General features: G+C 40.8%; 1 protein-coding gene across 7 annotated transcripts in view; it reads right to left on the bottom strand.

Annotated features, from left to right (window-relative positions):
- LOC149248810 (lipase-like) overlaps nucleotides 1–20,800 on the bottom strand; it is a 430,114-nt gene extending 409,314 nt beyond the window's left edge. For 2 of the 7 annotated variants that reach the window (XM_089458549.1, XM_089458546.1), the window contains exon 1: nucleotides 20,519–20,786. The gene's annotated coding sequence lies outside the window, so the exon portion shown is untranslated. Of the gene's footprint in view, nucleotides 1–12,535; nucleotides 12,635–20,373; nucleotides 20,486–20,518 lie in introns of those variants that run through there. The other 5 variants (XM_089458547.1, XM_089458552.1, XM_089458551.1 and 2 more) reach the window with 5 other exon arrangements.
- Nucleotides 20,801–21,025: the final 225 nt, after the last annotated feature.

The raw sequence follows: 21,025 nt of genomic DNA, 5'->3' as shown, positions 1-21,025 counted from the left end.
GCTCAGATCATTTGGACTTGATCTTCGTCTTCTTCTAGAAGTTTCACCCTCAATTTGATTAATACCCTTTAATTATTTTAATTTCCTAAGTTTAGACTTAGGCACCCATTAAAAATAATTAATTATTTTAATAAAACTGTCTCCGGGTGGAATTTCCCAAAACAATTTCTGGGTATTGTGGAATACATGTGTCCAAGCCTCCCTGCAAATTTTGAGGCTTAGAGCACATTCGATGCTACCAGAAATCAACACTCCCTCTTAGCGAGGAATGTGCTTTAGTAATGCAACCTACTGAAGCATCACCTTGCTTTGTAACATCTCCCTTTTCTCTGCTGATGTCTAACATCGCTGCCCACCAACTACTGTGCAAATGTTGCATCTGTACTACTGCTGACCCTACCACTGCCAAGACTGCATCTGTATTGCAACCCTCGTAAATTTTGCATCTGTGTTGTTGTTGGCCCTGCCACTACCAACACTGCATCTGTACTGCAACCTTCTCCATTTATTGTTGCCACTGCATCAGCAACGGAAAATATCCAAAATTACTGAACGTGTGTTCAGTATGATGCATCTGTTGCTGGAGTTTTGACAGTTGCTAGTCTCTACGTTGTCACTGAAGCCTCTGCACTGTTGTTGACTCTGCACTGTGCCAACTGCACTACTACCAATTCTGCTTTGCGTTGCTCAGTCTCTAGCACTCCTAGCCACTGCAACTGTCACTCTGGCACTCCTCTGCACCAACTGACACTGGGCCATCATGCTACTTTTGATCTGGGCTCTCGTAGCAAGGTATTGATCCAAGAGGTGGAGTCCTCAAGGATCCTGCCCATCTATAGTTCTTTTGAACTACAATACTAGATCACCCCACCTCTCCCATGGAGGTATCTGGGCACCAATGGCAAACTCCTCCTCGTCGATCTTTGTGGATGCAGCCTTCAGATCATGCTTCTCGTCCTTGTCCCTCTTGAGAGGACATTGTGTAGCGTAGTGACCAAATTCACCACACCGAAAGCACTTGATATTTGAGACATCCTTCTTCTTTCTCCACTGCTCCTACTGCCCTTTAAATGCAAGGGTTGCATTCTCTTCCTCCTCCTTAGGCTTTGTCCCACTGCTCCTGTTGCAATCAAGTTTGCACTTGACTAAGTATCTCCTCATCTCTTCCTGCTAAAGAGCGGCCCACATTCCTTCCCAATCTGGCAATCTCTCTCTGCTAAGGATGCTCTGGACAAATATTTGCCATTCTTCTGAAACTGAATTCAGGGCCAACCTCACCATCTCAATAGGCTGAGTTGTTGACCCCACAACTGCCAACAAGTTTCGGATTTCCTGAAGCTTCGTTAGGAACGGATCAATGTGTTCCCCCTTCTGCATCTGCGTGGATCTCATCTTCTGCTCCAAGTACATCTTCCTTTGCTCAGAAGATCCTTCGTATAGCGTAGCCAATGCTTCCCATGTCTGTCGGGCAGTATCCTTGCCAACAATGTGACATACTACGAGATCTCTCACTCCGTCGAGGATCAATCATTTGGCCTTCGCCATTTCAACCTTGTATTTTTTTAGTGGATCTGGATCCGCAGGTACAGCTACCACACTGTCGACATAGGTTTTGAGATCGTGCTCATCCAAAAGGCATGAGATCCTTGCCTTCCAAATCACATAGTTGGATGCACCATCCAACTGATCTTGATCTCTTAACCCACTAGCTACCATCTCTGCCAACGAAATGTCGAGCTGCCATCTCTTTCCTCCGCACAGCACTAGGCTAGCCTACGCACTCCCTGCTGGAGTTAATAGATTTTCTCCTCTCTGTTGCTGCTCAGCAATAGAGAAATCAAATTCCCTTGCTAGGAATTCTCTGAGGAAGAAATTCCCTCAACAATGTCTTCTTCTTCCTTCTGACGTTTTTTTTGCCCCATTAATTGATGCAGAAAACTGCTCTACGCTGATGCTTCTGCGTTGCTCCCTCTGACACTGGCAAACTTCGATCTGGAAGTCTTTCTCTCTATTGACTCACTCAGAGAGAGATTTTCCCACAAAAAAATTTCCCTCCTTGCCTGGACTACGCAATCCCTCTGGGGATCCGATTTGCTACCTATGCAGCACTTTGACCTCCCTCCTCCTCTTCAGCGTTGGCTCTTCCGACTCTGCTCTCTTGCTTCACCTGTAGCTCTGATACCATGTGAAAATTTGGAAGACCTAAATTTCTATTGCAGCAACTGATTAAGTTTCTTCTATTTGTTTAATTACTGAACAAATTATATACTGCATCCTACAGAAAACAACGAAACTAATACACTACAGCGTTCACCAATTAAAATTATATGCAGAAACAAGAAACTGAGCAAGAAAGAAATACACAACACATGACACCTTAATTTTTGGACAAATGTCCCCGGAAAAACCCAATGCAAGAAAACCGGTGCAGCAGCTAAGGGTTTTAATTATTATGCAGTAGTAACTTTGAGTACAATTCTTTGGATTTATCCAACCCAGAGAGAAACTAGCAAAAAGGTTAGTGAGAGAAATCTCACACTGTTTTGGGAGATTCGATTCTAATATGGGGCTTGTCGATTGGCCCCACGTTGCCTCTGCGCAACTTCTATGTCAACCCTACGTAGAATTGCATCACTTTGCCTGGGCTCTGCATCAATCCCTCTACTAACCTCCTGCTGTCTAGAAATTTGATCTCCAGGCCTTCTAGTCTCGCACCCCGACTTCCTGCACTGAATCTCATCTCTCCTAGCTAGAATTCGAACTCCCTCTGAAGCTCTGCACTGCCTCACTGAACTGCTCTCTGCCTTCTCTGCCTTGCACTCCTCGGATCTGGAAAGCTTTCTTCGTTGCACGAAGCGGAAGCATTTTTTGGAAGCGGGGACGCCGAAGCGTCATTTTCCAAAAATCTAGGAAGCGAAGCGTCCGCGGAAGCGTCTGCTATATATATATATATATATATATATATATATATATATTTATTTGCATTTATACTCAAAACAAACATCCCAAATACCAAATTAATTGTAGAAGACATGAAAACATGCATATTTTGGCATAAATCAAGATAGATATGGCATCCATTGTACATTAATGATTAATTATTCGAGCATCAACCATTTAGAATCTAGATTCTTCTCCTCTTGTCTAGCCTTTGCCTCTACCTCGATTGTCTAGGGATATTAGTCAACATTGCCCAATTTTGATCAAACTACCTAACTCAAGACTTAAAATATGGTAGAAAAAGCTTAAGATGCTTGATCGATGATTTTGACTTGATTGAAAGGTAATTTTTTGCTAAGGGCGTGCCACGTGACAAAGGAGTTCAACAATTAACACCACCAACACTAGGTACATATAGGGCTTGGTGCTCTTGATTAAATGCTAATCGCATACCTTCATACTTGATATTATCTAATGAAATGCCACAATCCCATTGATCCTGAATTCCTGAAAACTATTAAGTCTGCTGAATTTTGAATAGGATATGAAATTCTATTTTCTCCATATGAAGTCCAATGAGGCTGGAACCACTCTCAAACATCCTAAGTCATTTCATGGTAATGTTAAAAATTTAAGTAAAAGGATGAAAATGAAAAATAAAGGAGAATGTCACTTTTACTTTAAGAATTTAACATTACCATGAGGAGCATCTGCTATATTTATATTTTTTTTGCCTTCATTCGTCACCCTAACCCAAGGTGGACCCACCCCCAACAAGCAAACTCACCAAAAATAAAAATAAAAATTGAAAAAAAAAAAACGATTTTCTAAACGCTTTTCCGGAAGCTTTTCCAGAAGCGTACGGAAGCGTACGCTTCCCCCTCCGAAGCGCCACGCTTCCGACGCCCGAAGCGCCATATGAAGCGCGCTTCGGCGCTTCGGAAGCGCCACGCTTCCGAAAAGTCCAGGAAGCGGCAAAAAATGCCGAAGCGCCGCTTCCGACCAAGCTTCCTAGGCGCTTCCGTATGGGACGCGCTTCGGGGCTTGGAACCGTGGGGGGGGGCGCTTCGTATGGGACGCGCTTCGGGGCTTGGAACCGTGGGGGGGGGGGGGGGGCGCTTCGTGCAACACTGGTCCACCATCCCTGCCCCTCACTGCAAGAAATCACCTTGATCGATTCTCTAGCAACTATTGCGTTGCCCTCTCTGAGAAATTCGATCTCTTGACCTCTCTTCGATGTGTTTTCCAAATGCCCATTGAAGTCCTTATAATCCTCCAGTTGAATAATCAACGGCCCAAATTAGATTATAATCAATGGCTCAGATCATTTGGACTCGATCTCTGTCTTCTTCTAGAAGTTTCACCCTCTGTTTGATTAATACCCTTAAGTTTAGACTTAGGCACCCATTAAAAATAATTAATTATTTTAATAAAACTGTCTCCGAGTGGAATTTCCCAAAACGATTTCTGGGTATTGTGGAATACATGTGTCCAAGCCTCCCTCCAAATTTTGAGGCTTAGAGCACATCCGATGCTACCAAAAATCAACACTGAGTAGCAACAATCAGTTGCTGGAGAGAGAGCCAGTGAGATCGAAGCAGTGAAAGAGGGGCAAAGGCAGTGAAGTCGGAGGAAGGATTCCAGATCCGGTGAGTGCATTTGCAAAGAGGCAAGTGAGCCACAGTGAGGCTAACGCAATGCTACGCAGTATCCTCTAGAGGCAAAGTCGATTTGCTGAGGAAGATTAACGTTTTCAATTCCAGAGGTTGGGAAGGAGTCCCAGAATGTCGAAGAAGCGTCTTTCTGGTCAGCAGAAGGCAGAACGACTTCATCAAAATCCAGCAAAAGCCAATCCGTCTAGCCAACTACACACAACAACACAGAGGCTGAGGTAGTGCCTCGGAAGGCCGAAATTCTGAAGGAAAGTGGTGTCAAGAAATTGCCTGTGGGGTGAGGAAAATTCCTCTCCAGATTTTTGCCAATGTTTCTCTGTAGGATTGCCAGTTTCGGCATCCAGTTGTACTCATATTATTTCACTGCAACTTAATACTAAAACCCTCAGTTGTTGCACTGGTTTTCCCAAGTTGGGTTTTTCCGGAGACATTCATCCAAAAATAACTATGTTATTTTATGTGTGTGCTAGCATTTCTTCCAGCATTTATTCTTCCGCAGTTTTATTTGTGTAGGTTGCAGTGTGCAGTATTTGTTGTAGGAAACAGCAAATAAATTGTTAAATTTAATTAATAATTAGGAGAATAATTTCCAGTTGCTACAATAGGATTCCGATTTTTGGAATTTTCACACTATATACTCAGAGTCAATTGTAATAAATGTAACAGAGATCTGCATAATACTCATCCATGATATTAAGTCTAAGACAACATCTAGAAGTGCTCTTTCTGTCTTCAAAACATCCAACCCAATTAGAATTTGAAAATCCATGTAGCTGATAGTTTAATGAGCAAAACAAGTCAACAACAGAGTCTCACAACTTCTTCAAATTGTTATCATAGAGGTGTCCATGGACTTGCAGTCCATCATGCCAATTTTTTGAACAAAGATTTCAACAGGCTTATGCTACACTTTCAATCCTAGGTTGTAATGCATTAGACCAAGATCCTTCAATCAACTCCCTCTTACACTGGACAAAGAGGTCCTCGGCCCCAATCAGAAATAGATCATCAAAATCACGGGCTCATCTTCAATAATGCGGATAGACATCATTCTAAATAGCCATTAATTCGAGAGTACCATACACGAGGTGCCTGACTTCATATTCTTCTCCCTCTTATTGAGGTAATCCTTCACTTGGTACTTCTAGCCATCTTCATCTTGGAAGTTACAACTGACTTCTTTCCAACATAGATCAAATCTGCTCCCTCTAAGTCTATAACATGAGTCTTCAACTCCATGTGGGTCACCTCATTTATGGCAACTGATATTTTTCTTGGATTCCTCTCTCCGAGAGGTGTAGGATTGATCTAACGATCATATGATTCTGACATGTATTCATGGAGATATGAATTTATTTGTATTCTTGACAATTTGTCAAGGTCGACCAGCAAGCAAAACAGTGAATTTCGCCCCCAACTTATCCTCAATGCTTCATATAAAAGGAAGATACCTTGTGGCATTATTCCACACATCTCATCTCACATTCTTCTCTCTCTCCTACGCATTAGAGGAGCACCTCTCTCTCACATGTGTGGCTGAAAGGAGGACACAGATTCTGGTTAGGGCAGTGTTGACTTGGGTTGACCGAGCTACAGGTGGGCAGATTGGACATCATTGACCAGTGTGGAGACTTCTTTGATTGCGGATTGGGTTGGGCAACCTCTTCTAGGCATGCCACATTTCTGGGCAGCTTCCTTGATCTATTTTGACCACACTTTGACTAGCATTGACTATCAAAGGTTGACCGCATATCTGTCCCAGCGTTGACTAAAGTTTGACTGCACCTTTTGGACTGTTTTTGGGCTGCCTATTCTTGCTGTTGGAGGCCAAGTTGACTGAGGTTGACTAGAGGTCAAATATGACCTGTTTGACCAACCTTGACTTTGTTGGTTAGGGTTTTGTTGTTGTTGTCATAAAATTACAGATTTGTATAATTGTACTATCTCTCTCTCTCTGCTGAATTATTGAAGAATATAAGAAGAATTGATCAAGGGTTTCCCTGCATTGGGGTTTGTCCCTGGCTGGTGCCACATCTTGTGTCCTCTTGTCTTGGCTTGTCTTCTACTATTTATATTTATGTTCTATCTGCATTTTACTATCATGTTGATGTGATTGCTATTTTGGAAATTGATATTGGGCTAATAAGAAAATTTGAAGTAAATTGCTCTTAAGCATAGAACATACCATAATTTAACATGGTTTCAGAGCTGAGGTGAAGACAAAACCCAAGCAAGAGTGAAAGAGCAATCACCGAAGACAGTTAGAAAGGACAGAAGGCTTCATGGGCTCCTCATCCCACTTCTCGGCCGAAGACAAGCTCCGTGAGAAGTCTAACTATCACGGATGGAAGATGTCTCTTGATCTGACATTGGAAGAACAAGAAGTGTTCGACTATGTGAAGGATAAAATCTCGGAGCCTCCATCAAATGAACCGGCTGCGACAAAAAACAAGTACACTAAGGGTGAAGTCAAAGCAAAGAAGATTATCCGAGATTCAATTGACAAGCGTCTGGTGGCCTACATCTCTGATTTGAACACCTCCAAGGAGATCTACGACAGATTGGTAAGCATGTTTAAGGTTAGTGATGCAAATCAAGTTTTGTTCCTCAAAAATAAGTTGAAGGATATTAAGAAGGGCAAGGACGAGGATATTCAATCCTACTTCTTAAGGATCACTGAGATCAAGAATGATCTTCTATCAATTGGAGAAGTCATTCCTGACAGGGAACTAACTATCACTACCCTTGGAGGGCTCCCATCCAAACGATATATATTTAAAACCACTCTTCTCAATAATGATAGAATTCCAGGGTTTGAAGAATTGATGTCAAGATGCATTCAAGAAGAGACAAGGATGGTGGAGCAAGAAATGCCTTCAAATAGAGGCAACCCCACTGCTTTCTCCTCTCATGCCAAAAGCAGAAATACTTCTGGGTCTAAAGGTCATTTCAAAGGGAAGCCCGGATCGAAGGGTGGAAGGAAGGGAAGATGCTTTGTTTGCAATAAATTTGGCCACTCTACAAGGGAGTGTCCAAATAGAAAGGACACATCACATGACGATGATCAAAATCACTCCAAGGGCAACTTCAATAACAACAATCAAAGGAATGACAAGTTCAATGGAAAAGGAAAGAGGAATGCGAGAAATCATGGAAATGGTCAACCCTCCAAGAAAGCAAGGAACTCCAAGTATGAATCAAATGTTGTTAACAATAAGCAAGGTGAGTATTATCTTATATCGGCCTTCTCCACTACCTCTCCTCTATTGATAGTGGTGCCTCAAGGCACTTCACTGGTTACAAGGAAGCTCTCTCTAATCTGATAGAGGAGACAAACTTGGAGATTATTCTTGGAGACAATTCCACCTATCCCTAAAGGGTGTAGGGAATGTTACTTTTCAATTAAATCAAGGTAGCATGATCCATTTGCAAGAAGTTTTATATGTACATGATCTCAAGAAGAACTTGGTGTCCATTTCAGCAATGGAAGACAAAGGCTACAAGGTAGCATTCATCAATGGAAAGGTACATGTTTGGAAAAAGAATTAAAGATGCTTTTACTCTTGGGTTCCAGGTTGATTCTTTATATCAAGTTGGAGGAAGTCCATTGGGGGTCATGTCTTGTGACACATCTCTTCAATCTGAACTATGGCACTGGAGGTTTGCCCACCTTCATTATAAGGCTCTACCCGATGTGAGACAGATGGTGACAGGGATGCCCAAGTTCAAAGTAGAGCATGAAGGTGTATTTCCAGGATGTGCGGAAGGAAAGCTTAAAAGGGGACCATTCCCCTCAAGTAATAGCAAGACTACAGATATATTGCAGTTGGTCCACTCTGACATATTTGATATGATGCCCGTAAACTCTTTGGGAGGATATCTATATTATCTCACTTTTATAGATGGTTATTCTCGCGAGACTTGGATCTACTTCTTGAAAAAGAAGGATGAAGTATTCACCTGGTTCCGTCACTTCAAAGCCCTGATCGAATATCAAACCGAGAAGAGAATCAAGATATTAAGGACTGATAATGGGACCGAATATGAATCCAATGAGTTCCATGACTTTTGCAAAGAAGTTGGCATTAAGAGGGAGACCACAACACCATACACTCTTGAGCAGAATGGTGTGGCCGACGTTGCGAATACTGTTGTATATGTTCAAAAGCAATGCCCTCATCAAGCATTGGATTCCAAGACTCCTGAAGAAATGTTCATTGGTAAGAAACCCGATGTCTCTCATTTTAGAATTTTTGGAAGTCTCGTATACTTTCATGTGCCGAAAGAGAAGAGAAGCAAATTGGGTGCATCTGGAAAGAAAGGAATCTTTGTGGGCTATAGCGAAAATACTAAGGGCTATAGAATTTATGTGGCTGGTCAAAGGGAAGTTGAGATAAGTCATGATGTTACCTTTGACGAAGATATGGCTCTTAGCAAGGTTGACAATCTTCCTATTCCAAGGAAGGATAAAGAAGCTGACACCAAGAAACCGGAGGAAAAAGAAGATGAAACGATGCCAGATGTTGAAGAACCTATGAATCCTATTGATCCTCCTCCTCTAAGAAGAGACCCTCGTGGCTTAGGGAGACTCTTGAAGATGTTGAGAGACATATTGCACCCAGAGGGACTTTCCGTGAAAGCAAGACGCCGACTAGGTATCAGGGATACTTGATCATTATGAGCACCATCATTCAAAATGAGCCTCAATCATTCGAAGAAGCTGTGAAGCATCAAGTATGGAAGGATGCTATGAATGAAGAATGCGGGTCCATCAAGAAGAATGATGTATGGGATGTGGTCCCCAGACCCCAGGAAAAATCAATTGTCACCTCGAAATGGCTTTACAAAATCAAGCATGAAGCTGATGAGAGTGCTGAAAAGTACAAGGCTCGCTTTGTTGCTCAAGGCTTCTCTCAAAAGGAAGGTGTGCATTACGACGAGATATTTGCACCTGTTGCCCGATATACCACCATCCGCTCGATCATAGCCCTTACTGCTTCACAAGGATGGAACCTACATCAGATAGATGTCAAGATTGCTTTATTAGATGGTTCAATTAAAGAGGAAGTCTATGTGGAACAACCCGAGGGGTTTGAGATTCATAATCGGGAATCTCATGTATGCAGGTTGAAGAAAGCTCTCATTGGGCTGAAGCAAGCACCCCGAGCTTGGTATGAGAGGATCGATAGCTATTTGATGAAGTTGGGATTAACTAGGAGTGAAGTCGATCCGAACCTTTACTTTAAGGTTGAGGATGATAAGCCTCTCATACTGGTGTTGTATGTTGATGACCGCTTTCTAATTGGTGCAAACCCTCTCATTCACAAATGTAAGAGGGAGTTGGCTTCCGAATTTGAGATGAAGGACCTAGGACTGATGCACTATTTCCTAGGGTTGGAGGTCTGGCAAAATCCAAGAGAAATTTTCCTATCTCAAGGAAAATATGTGGTGAAGATATTGGAGAGATTTGGGATGGTGGACTGCAAGCCCATGACTACTCCGATGGAGCTTAACTTCAAGAAGTTATGCGGTAGTGTTGCCGGGCCTGTATTGGGAAATGCTTTTGAGTATCGTCAACTCATAGGAGCACTGATGTTCTTGGTGAACTCCCATCTGGATATATGTTTTGCAGTCAACACGTTGAGCCAATATATGGTTGAGCCTCATCACTCACATTGGATTGGTGCCAAGAATCTTCTGAGATATCTTTGAGGCACAATCACTCGTGGACTGAGATACACTGCCGAAGATGTGAGGTTGCATGGTTATTTCGATGTTGATTGGGCAGGCAGTGTGGTGGATCGCAAGAGCACTTCCGGGTGCTATTTCTCTTTGGGTTCTGCTTCAATATCCTAGATGAGCGAGAAGCAGAAGTCGGTTGCTTTGAGCACCGTTAAGGCTGAATAAATTGCTGCGAATATGGCCTCCTGTGAAGCTGTTTGGTTGAGGGAGCTCTTCAGTGAGTTGTTTGGTCATACGTTGTATACTACCTTGATCCTCTATGACAACCAGAGTGGGATTAGTTTATCAGAGAATCCCATATTTCATGATCGCTCAAGCACATCGATATCAGGTACCACTTTATCTGGGATATGGTACAACGAGGAGCAATAAGGCTCCATCATATTCGAACTAATGAGCAGGTCGTCAACATTTTAACAAAGCCCTTAGGAAGGTCAAATTCTTGAATTTCCGAGAACGACTAGGAGTTGTGGAGAGACCCTCTTATGAGGGTCCTGTATGATATGTACTTTGAGCTCTGAGAACTCCGAGGGGCTTGGGGTACTTCTTGGAGCGATGAGCAACCATAGGGTGAGTGGTTCAGCCTTCCCCTGGTGGTTTGCTATGTACAGGGTGAGTGGTTCAGCCTTCCCCTGTGATACCCCGTGGCGACATGTAGGCAAGAAGAGTGGTTCATCCTTCTCCTGCTGAGACATCCTACCCATGCAATCTAGGACTCATGGGAAGTACCTCTCATCTAGCCAATGTGTAGGGAAACGAGGATAGGGACCATAGTAGTACCGATGGACGCATCATGTAACTATCGTACTCCCATGCTAGGATGACATTGATATGGGATCAACTGGAACTGATTTCGGGTCAGTAAGAGTGGTATGAGACACTCTCTTTATTTGGAACTGATTTCGGATCAATAAGAGTGGTATGAGACACTCTCTTTATTTGGAACTGATTTCAGATCAGTAAGAGTGGCATGATACACTCTCTTCATTGGGACTAACTTCGAGTCAGTAAGAGTGCTATGAGACACTCTCTATTATCTGGCACTGACTTCGGGTCAGTAAAGAATGGTATGATACATTCTCGATCACTTCTTCTTCATAGTTCAGCAGAACAGTGCAGAGCAGTGCATTGATGGCAAAAATAGTACCAACGGACAGATGGATTAGCAGATGGAGTTCTCCCTAGTTGAAAGGGAGTGTTAAAATTGGAAACTACGGCCAAACTCCATGTGGGTCACCTCATTTATGGCAGCTGATATTTTTCTTGGATTCCTCTCTCCAAGAGGTATAGGATTGACCTTACGATCATCAGATTCTGACATGTATTCATGGAGATATGAATTTATTTTTATTCTTGACAATTTGTCAAGGTCGACCAGCAAGCAAAACAATGATTTTCGCCCCCAACTTATCCTCAACGTTTCATATAAAAGGAGGAGACCTCGTGGCATTATTCCACTCATCTCATTTCACATTCTTCTCTCTCTATCCTACGCATTAGAGGAGCATCTCTCTCTCTCTCACACGTGTGGTTGAAAGGAGGATGCAAATTCTGGTTAGGGCAACGTTGACTTGGGCTAACCGAGCTGCAGGTGGGCAGATTGGACAACGTTGACCAGCGTGGAGGCTTCTTTGACTGTGGATTGGGTTAGGCTGCCTCTCCTAGGCAGGTCGCATTTCTGGACAGCTCATTTGACCTGTTTTGACCACACTTTGACCAGCGTTGACTGTCAAAGGTTGACCACAGATCTGTCCCAGCGTTGACTAAAGTTTGACTACACCTTTTGGACTGTTTTTGGGCTGCCTATTCTTGCTGTTGGAGGCCGAGTTGACTGAGGTTGACTAGACGTCAAATCTGACCTGTTTGACCAGCCTTGACTTTGCTGGTTAGGGTTTTGCTGCTGCTGTTATAAAATTACAGATTTGTATAATTGTACTATCTCTCTCTCTCTGCTGAATTATTGAAGAATATAAGAAGAATTGGTCAAGGGTTTCCCCGCATTGGGATTTGTCCCTAGCTGGTGACACATCTTGTGTCCTCTTGTCTTGGCTTGTCTTCTATTGTTTATATTTATGTTCTATCTGCATTTTACTATCATGCTGATGTGATTGCTATTCTGGAAATTGATATTGGGCTGATAATAAAATTTGAAGTAAATTGCTCTTAAGCATTGAACATACCATAATTTAACATCTTGTCACTATCTTCGCTTTGTTCTTCCATTCTTTTCATCTATTGCTACAACTCTGGCAGCATTCATCATGTATCTGCAATCCTCACTAGGAGGGCATGGAAGAACAATCACAACCAAGCAAGATATACAAAGACAAGAGACTAATGGAAACAATAACAATAGTAATAAACAAGAAAGGGAGATATAAAATACTTATCTTTTGAGAACATGTCAGCTCCCTCTTAATCTTAGACTTCTTGCATTCGTCTTGCAACTTCATCATCCTTGTCTTCCACATCAACATGATATCATACCTTTCTTGCATAAACTAGGGTTTCTTCTTTTAGTGGAGACAATCACTCCTAGGGTTTTATCTATAGACCCTAGGGTTTTCTTATTCAAACCTCTTAGCATACTAAGGCTTACAAACCCTAAATTTGATTTGTTGCCTTTGTCATAGATCAACCAATCATCTCCAGCTTCGCTTCTTCAAAAACATTGTAGGGGCAGTTTTCTTGCAATGTACAAGGAGATATTCAAAACCCTAAACTCTATTCATCAAACAATAATCATCCTTGGATTCACCATAAACCCTTTTTGCTTTCTTAGTGTTTGCAAATGTCTAGCTTCAAACCCTAGACTTTTACAATTCTATTTTACGTCCACAGATTTTACAATATGAAATCCTTCCTTTCATGTTTCATTGACCAAGCATGCTTGAGCATTTATCTATATGCATCAATTTCTTGTAAATCACTCATCTTTCTTAAGCAAACTTTTCGACCTTGAGAGAGAAATTGACCTCTTCTTTATTGGAAGTTGCACTTTTTTTATCAAGCTAAGTCTTTCTTATCATCGGTACATATGATGCATCTTTCACTAGTGTCGATTTCCCCAATTATATATGTCACTTCTGCTTTTCTTGCAAAGGTCATGACATGCTTTAGTAGATCTCGAACTTTAGATGCAAGGCAACATTTTTAGGGAAATGAGGCATACACGGCATCAACGATTTCAAAGAAGACTTCAACTAGACTTAAGCTTGATCTAACATGGCTGAGATAACTGAATATTGTTGTCACATTCCTCTTGTCAATGTAGGTTTGCAATCCCATGACTAAGATCTTCAATACTTTAACTGTAACGTTAGTTCTTCCTTTTTCGGCTATGTCAGATCGATACATCAGCTCAAATCCTTTGAATCTTCTCATCTGAGATAATTCAAATCATCTCAAGGCTTTGATCCCTTAACTTTGTTTGGAGATATGGATTTTTCGTAGCTTGAACTGAGATAACTTGTTAAGGCAACTTCAAATAGTTTGTATCTATTCATGACCTGAGACATTTGATCTCCTGAGATAGATCTTTGAGGCTTACGGTGTTAACAATACTTACTGAGATTCAGTTTTGTGGTCTAAGATGTACACTGAGGCCTTTTACAGTAGGACGAATCATAGGGCAAAACTTGCTTCTTAGAGTTTCAGTGATTCCTCCACTTGATTTGATATGGACAGAACACACAACATTGATAGGAGTTCGGCCTACAATCTGATCATGGACCTTTGCTTTCATTGAATCAATTTTCCTGTTGCAAAGACCTGAGACATTTGTCTAAGATGATTACTTATTCGATTAGATAACATAACTTCTTTTGATTTTACAAGGCATGCGGCATAATGCTTCAATCTTTCTGAGATTCTGACAACCAATCAAAGATTTTCAGTCTTCTATTACAAGTATATGAACAGAGACTTCTTCTTCGGTCCCTTTAAGGTATGAATAGAGACTTCTCAGGCTACAAGTATACAGGATAAGGACTTCGATTTTCTCATCAAAGAAAACTTTGACTTTTAGCTAGGGTTTCAACCCTCTTTCAGAGAAAAATAGATTTTGAGCTCAGACTAGAGCTTCTACTCCTTTGGATAGCTCAGCGACAAATTCCCTCCTTTGGACAGCCTTCCTCATCCAGAGAAGACCCTCTTTGACCTTGGAATAATTTAATTTGGTCAAGGAAAAATATTATTTTTAATGGAAAACCCACATGTGCACAAAAGTTTAGGTCAGCCTAAGGGACAAATTGTTCCCTCTGGAAAAATTCTAAAATGTCCACTGCATTTCAGGGTTTGATTAATTTGTTCAGTAAAAGTCTTGTCAAACTTTCATTGTACTTATGATTGTAGGTTCACTTTTATCAAATTTAGTTTAATATGTAAGGAAACAGAGAAGATAAATGCCACCAACTTCTTCAATAAAGCTCTATATTGTTCACATAGACTCAGAAATAATAATATCACTGATGTCCACCATACACAGTCATTCATGAACACATTTATCACCGATATATAACCCAGAAATATACTGTAAGAGATATCAGATTTATGCACCGATAAAATGATTGCTACAATACAGTGGATGGTATGAAACCTAATGTTCACTTCAGCTATTTATCACAAGGTTGTTGGAGGAAGACAATGCTACAGGAACGAGCTTCAAACTGGTGAGAAGGCTGAACCAATTACACAGAAAGAATTTTGCCTCCCTAATTACAAGCTGCTACAGGATTACAAATTCACCCCAAGTGTCCCCTTCGAATTCTAGAGCTGAATATTACATGTGTGACAGTCAGCTTCAAAGGGAGAGAGCATACAGCCTCTTCTTCTGCAATTTATTCCTTGAACCCAAGAAATGACCCAAATCTGGACAGTGAATATGTCAGTAGCCTCCTTCAATTTCAGAACTTGGTCTCCTTTATTAAATTGGCAGTTGTGATTACTGCAACAAATGTATTATTCGGCCTCTTTGGAAATCTAGTGCGTAGACTAGGAGATCCGTTCTCCCTTCTTTTAGGCAACTCGGCTCTCCTCTAGGGCGGAATTCGAGCTCCTTTGGCATAAGAGTTTGGCATCTATACTCCTGGAAAATATGCAGATGAGAAGAATGCGTATACAGTTTCCACTTCAGTGAATTTGCTCCTTAATTAAAATTGGACTTGGCACTAGTTTTGGGCTAGAAACTAGTCCTGGTCATCATGAAGACTCTAAGCACTTTCAAATCAGAAATACGCCCTCCTCCTTATCACTTTGATCCTCCAGCAAGTAGAAATTAAATTTGGCTCTCCTAATGCTGATACAAGATGAGCTCGTCCTTTGAATACCCCCAATGAACTGTCAAAGGAGAAATGCAACGCCTCCCTTGGTACTCTTGAACTCTAAGTAAGATTAAATCTGGAAATAGCTAGCAGGATCTTCTCCTTAGTTTGAGTGATTCGACTTCCTTCTAATACAGCAGACAATATAGCTTAGCCAAATTTATTCGGCCCACTGATCTGAGATGGAATGAATGAAATCTTGGTCTAATACTTGAGCTCAGAATTTAGCCTTCGAACCCCTGGGTGTTTGATCACTAGATGGAGATAAAATCAGCCCCTGGGTTTCTCTAGACCTGCAACCAATTTATAATCAAGTGCCCAGACTTTCCTGCAACAAATCATGATTAGATCTCTGCAATAGGTGCTATGCAAGATCTAGATGATCTTCCCAAGAGTTAACTAGGGTGGCAGTTGAAGTCCACTGAAATTAGCTACTAAGTTTCACTTCAAACTCTTGAAACTCGTTTGAGCTTCTTCTTATTGTCAAATAGAAATCATAAGAATAGAATGTCTTCCAATTGAGTCCAACCCTCTATTTATAATTCTCCATTGAGCCTCCTTCTAGCTTCTAGATTCTCCTTTTCCCTATTATTTTATTGGTGGGGCCCATTTTCCACTAGAAGACTTTTTGCTGCCATTGTAATAAAACAGTAATTTGCCTCATTTCTTAATAAAATATTATTTTTCCGTCATTCTCCAATAAAATAATAATTTTCCTTCACTCCCTAATAAAATATTAGTTTGCCACCATTTTCCATTAAAATAATATTTTGCCTTCCTCCTCCAATAAAATATTATTTTGCCGCCATCCCATTAAATAATATTTTCTCCCTTCTCTCACAAAATAATATTTCCCCTTTTTAATATTTCCAAAATTTTGCAAAACTCCTAAGTGGTTTTTGCATGCTCAAAATTTGGGAACATCACAATCCTCCCCGCCAAAAATTGCTTGTCCTCAAGCAATATCACCCTATGTTGTTGATCCACAAGCTAGCCGAGCTAATGCCAAAGTCCCAAATATGCCACTAAGCCACTCTTCGTTGTCGTGCCACCATCACATGAACAAATCCTATGTCACTAGGGTCCCAAACCAACCTAATCTCCTCCTACGGAATATCCTGCCACACTGGTGAAGTTCCCCAAGTCATAAGGGAATCACTAAAGCCCAATGGAAGATCTGAATGATCTCCCCCTGTAGAAACCAGATCACCTCTGAGGTAGCTAAACCATGAAATCCTGTGATGCCCAGATCCCATGCCAGTCTTAGAAAGGTGCCACCATGCTGACAATGCGCCACCATAACTATGACAAACGACCCATCATGTGCAGATTATATCCTCCTCTCCTGGAACTTGATGGCGAAAAATCTGTGAAGGCCAAGCTCATTCTGCCCTGGCATCTCCATGATGTCAATGTCTACCTATCCCAATCTCAGTCCTAAGCGACTACAGGATAAATCTACCTCGCATACAATGGAGGTCTCCACGATCCCCCCTCTATCAAACCCAAGGTGAACAAGATCACCCTCTGCCATGATCCTACTCATCACGGAATGGAGTGTCCTATCATCTAATTGAACCCCTGGATCCCATAGCCATATCACACATCATATCTTATCTCTACTCACATGATTGGTTCGTACTACTTCTGAAATTGCAGGTTTGCTCCACACGTGCGAAGGGAAGATTGGAAATTCTGATTTTTTGTGTTGACTATCTGATTGGGGATAGTTTGACCAGTCGTTGACTATCTTTGACTTTGAGTTTTGACTTGCTTTGACTTGGAAATTCTTTATTTTGGGAGGTCGAATTCTTTGGTAAAGAAAGCGAACTTTTTTGGGCTATTTGACTGGGGTTGACCGTAGACCCTTGACTACAATTTGACCGCAGGAAATTCTGAGTTTGACGGCAGGAAATTGTGAGTTTGACCACAGATTCCCTCTCCTTTGATCCAGTTGTTTTTGGGTTGTTTTGACTTGACTTTGACCAACAAAGGAGGCCGAATTCCTTGACTATTGACCAAGCTACTTTGGAGACACTTTGACTATTGAAGGTTGACTGGTTAGGGCATCTTTGACTATTGTTGACTTTGACCAAAAATTGCAAACTTTGACTTTGGATCAGATTTGACTTTTGGGTTCATCTCTCATTGGATATTGGTTAGTTGAATTGGTTGGTCAAAGTTGTTGTCCTTTGACTCATTGTTGGATTGGAATATTGTATCTCTCTGTTGAACATTTGATGACAATCTAATAGAAGAAGAATTTGGAAAGGGTTTTCTCCCTTGTGGGGTTTTTCCCTGGTCTTTGACCAAATCCTGGTGTCTCTTGTTTCATGTTCTTGGCTCTCTTCTATTGCATTTGAAGTGTTGTTCTATCTACAATTGCTTCCTGTCATTGAAAGATTGAATATTGGATAAAGTGATTGTTAATTGAAGAAGAATTGTTGTAAGTGATTGTGCAGCGATAAACATAGAACATTGAAAAATTAACAATATACTTTCTATTGAGTGTAAATTTTCTGCAATGATTTGTGAACCCTTTCGATTCCTTGTGGTCTTGAGCTGAGGCCTTCTCAGTCTACCTGAGGCTGCAACAATTCTTGAAACTTCGGCTCTTGAAGTTTAGGACTTTTTGAGATTCGAATACCAAGAGTTGGCCTACTGAAATTTGACCTTCCGAGATATTCAATTCTCTAAGAATTTCAGACTACCATACAGAATAACTGATACTGACCTACAACAAATTTTCAAACTGATAACTACTTCCAATGATACAATTTGACTTCTTTTAGAACATTCCAATCATTAAGCAGTTATACATGAAAATTTCAACCATTAACATTAAGATCCATAGAGCAGTAAAGATCACAGTAAGACAATAAACAAGAGACACCAGAAATTTCAAATTACCCTAGGAAAACCCCACTCCAAGGGAAAAAACCCAGCAACCTTTCCTTATGAGAGAATGTCCAATTCAATCCAATTTGTACATCAAAATAGCATATCTTTGACAAGATTACATAGGCAAATACTGACCAGCAAGATGACCTCCCACAAGTGCCAAGCCAGCCCTCCAATATCCAATACAATGATCCCTTCAATTTTTGTTCATAAATAGGTCAGCCACAAGTCTTTATGGGGGCTGAACTTCAGCCTCTTCCTCTGCCTCAGAACTCACACTATTTACAGAGATAATGTGCCTCAGGTCCGCACTGTTCCACAGAGTATGCCTCAGTTCTTCACATTGTTCCACAGAGAGCATGCCTCAGAAAATGTGAGCTATCTGCCTCAGATCAGCAAGCTTTCATGTCTCAGATCAGCAATCTACTTCCTCAGATAAGGGATCCGAAAAATGTCTTTGGAGGAGAGCAAATAGGCTCAATATATAGTGATTCGTCCATGTGAAGAGGTGTGTCTTTTGGGCAGGCTGACTTGATCTTGGAGGGGCTGACTTGAACACGGGTAAATAAATTCAAATTTTCTCTTTTGATTTTATTAATGAAAATACCCACTGAAGCTACCAATTTCCAACATTCAATTCATCCATCCATAACCAAAATTAAGAAATAAGAGAAAAAATTTAGAAATTTCAAGCTTGCTAATGCATTTCTCCCCAAATCCAACCATGCAATCACCATTTAATACTTCACCAAGAACCTACCTCTTTTCATTCACATGATCTGGAAGACAATGACAAATCAAAACAATGGTACATCTCAGATAAAATAGTGGGTGACAGTGCCCAGGGTAAATCCACCAGCGGACAGCATGTATACCCAACCCTGACAAACCCTTGTGAATTCAACCTTGTGACCTCCCAATTTGTTGTCATTATACTTAGCCATCTGTCATTTCCCTAGCATAAGATTATATAATCCAGATGCCCAACACTTGCTTATTTAGTCTGTTGGGTTCTGGTTCAATGTTTCAGATGGGCCATTACCACAATAATGACCCAGATTCAAAGCCCAGCAGCCCTAGAGCCTTGATTGTATGAATAAGTTGGCTGAGTTTGACAGCTCCTGCAATTAAGTGTGTTGACCATGATAATGTAGAGTCCAGGTTCATAGTTCAACACAACCCAAACAAGGCCTTTACTCTTGCCAAAAAACAATTAATCGATTTTCGTTTTTCGTTTTTCTTCCATGTAGCTAAACTATAATTTTGAATCAGGTTCTATAAATTGAGGAAATCGCGGGACAAAGTTCACCTCTCTGTGATGGTTTTTCTTTTCATTTTTTGTGAGCCTATATAGACTTCAAACAGATTAGCTGTTTAAAGAGAAAAATATTTGGCAGCAAATTTGATCTCTGAAATATTTTATGCTGAATCTTTGTTGACATCGTCTTGGAGGCTGACTTAATAAATTTGGAGATTAACAGGAAAAAACCAAAAAGCATAAAACATTCGAATTTTAAAAGACAGCGGTAATACTTTGAATAGGTTAGGGTTTATTCAAACAGTGAATTTTGCTCCATTCTCAACCTAGGACTTGTTTTCCCTCTCGTAATTCATCTTAAATAAGTTATCTGAGAGTTTTGCAGAGGAATTGACGAAAAAATTGTGGCCTCTGCCTGAGTTTCATGAAACCATAATCATGGGAACCAAATTATTTTTCAGGACGATCAAAACAAAAAAACACTAGAAGATTGAAATAATTTCCAATAAAGATTAGATTAGATGACTTTATAACTCACCAAATCATAGCACCGTGCAATCAGATGGTATAATTTATTTTCCGCAGTAATGGCCATGATAATTTTCAGGAGGATCAAAACAAAACACAGTACAAGATTGAAATAAGTTATTGTAAATATTAGATTAAATTGGTTTATAACTCACCAAATCATGGCACTGTGCAATCAGATGGTATATTTAATTTTCTGCAGGTTCGACGGCAGGGAGAAACAACTCGACGAATCGTCGTATGTTTTCCCTGTTTCCCGTTTATGTGTGGTGTTAAGCTAGACCAGGGTATTCAAATGAGGGAATATTCGAATATGAATGTCGAGAGCCCGATTCCTTTGCGTTGCCTCTTATCACAAAAATGACATGTGAATAGAGCAAAGAATCTCGAAGATGGTCGGGGTTGTGGTCTCGCACGGAATTGTAGTGTTGTGATACGGATAAGGTTGGTAGGAGTGAGATGACATAGCCTGGTGTTGTAAAGTAGTATCTTTAAGGATATGAGTGAATAAAAAAAGTGCACGGGCTTTAAGAGTTTGTCCTGATTCATGTGACAGGAGAATGTTTGGATTATATTGGAGTTAAGAGCGTGTGTCTTATTGAGTCACTTATCAGGGTTTTTATTTAAAGTTGGATTGGTCAAGTTTAGTTTGTTTAATGGTT

Source organism: Pinus tabuliformis, chromosome 7, assembly GCF_031772625.1.
Source record: "Pinus tabuliformis cultivar Carrire ecotype Pingquan chromosome 7, CPIR1, whole genome shotgun sequence".
In the NCBI taxonomy this organism is placed as follows: Eukaryota; Viridiplantae; Streptophyta; class Pinopsida; order Pinales; family Pinaceae; genus Pinus; species Pinus tabuliformis.
Note: the sequence above shows the minus strand (reverse complement) of the source record. Positions and strands in the feature narration are given on the sequence as shown.